Genomic DNA, 1,789 nt, shown 5'->3' on the forward strand with positions numbered 1-1,789 from the left:
AATTTTTGTATTTTTAGTAGAGATGAGGTTTCATTATATTGGCCAAGATGGTCTCGATCTCTTGACCTCATGATCTACCCACCTCGGCCTCCCAAAGTGCTGGGATTATAGGCGTGAGCCACCGCGCCCGGCCCATCTTTTTTTTTTTGAGACAGAGTCTTGCTTTGTTGCCAGGCTGTAGTGCAGTGGTGCCATCTCGCCTCACTGCAGTCTCGGCCTCCTGGGTTCAAGTGGTTCTCCTGTCTCAGCCTCCGGGGTAGTTGGGACTACAGGCATGCACCACCACGCCCAGCTAATTTTTGTATTTTTAGTAGAGATGAGGTTTCATGATGTTGGCCAAGATGGTCTCGATCTCTTGACCTCATGATCTGTCTGCCTTGGCCTCCCAAAATGCTGGGATTATAGGCGTCAGCCACCGTGTCTGGCCTAGGATCACATATCTTATAAGTAATGGGATTTCAATCTCCCACTCACACAAGAGGATCTGGGTATGTCCCCTGCCAGGTGGTGACATCAAGTGGGAAAAACAGAGTGAGGATCACTTTTATCCAGCGCCGCAGTGTCAGATGCATTAGCCTAAGCAGAGAAAGGGTATTCAAAACCCAAAACCGAATGCAACCAGAAAATAGCTGAAGAACTAAAGGCTCCATCCAGAAATCATGTTGTGAGAGCCAAGAGGGGTTAGTCTACAGAGCCAAAACCTCACCTGGTAATTGGTCCAAAAGCCAAGTTAGTCATAAGCAGTGGAGCTTAATCAAGGAGAGGGTGGAGGGAGGCCAGGGAAGTTCAGAAGTGGGCAAGCTCTCAGCTAAGTCTCAAGCCTCTAGTCCAGCTCACACTCAAGTCCTGGGATGGGGAAGAGTTAAGGAGGTAAATTTTGTTGAGTTGGAACACTAAACAATTGGGTCCTCTAGAGGATAACATGTTTGGAAATGTTTTGTGGAAAGACTCTTCTGGTATCTCTGTAAAGAAGGGTCTCCAGGTTTCAGATAACAGCACCTCTCAATCTGGATCTTATATGGAGAGTAAGGACAGCGTGGGCTCAGTTCACAGACTCAACTGCCCTCTGCAGAGTGGACCATGGATAGGACTCTGGCTTGGTCCTTGGCCTTGTGGAACTACACTTGATGTGTATTCTACAGGAAAAACAACAACAACAACAAAAGATTAAGACTCCCATAGAGGAACACTAAGCACAGACATGGTCTATCCAGGATACTCAAGGAAGCAGGAGCTGTCAGGCAATCCAAGCCAGGGCAGGACTTCTCATAGTACAGTACTTCATGAGTCATTATTTCATTTGAGCCTCCCAACCACTCCACGAAGTAGTTGTTAATTATTTCTTTCCTGCCTCGAATTTTTAAAAAAGTAAACGAGGAAACTAAGGCTGGAACAAGGGGAGTGATATCCACTCCGTTGGATGGCCATCAGAACTGGAACTTCAATCCAGGTTTTGTTTTAGGTAAATTCTGTGCCTCTTTCACTATAGGAAAAAAAAAATTGCTAAGGGAAGGCTTCGTGGAGGAGGAGGTGCTTGAACTGCCCCAGTGGCAGGGCACTAAGTGCCGAAGGGTGATAAGGCCTCTGGGCAAAAGCACAAAGATGCTGCACAGCAAAGCAAGTTAAAGAAACAAAACAGGTTCCGGGAATGTGCACTCCTTGAGGACAGGAAGAACCCAGACCCTAGAATGGGGCCTGGGACTCAGCAGGCGCTGGATAACTGAAGAAATGGCTGTCTGGAACACAGATTTTTCTATAGAGGAGTAGTGGAGGTGAGGTTGCGAACTGG

Source organism: Mandrillus leucophaeus, unplaced genomic scaffold, assembly GCF_000951045.1.
Source record: "Mandrillus leucophaeus isolate KB7577 unplaced genomic scaffold, Mleu.le_1.0 Scaffold13, whole genome shotgun sequence".
Lineage (NCBI taxonomy): Eukaryota > Metazoa > Chordata > Mammalia > Primates > Cercopithecidae > Mandrillus > Mandrillus leucophaeus.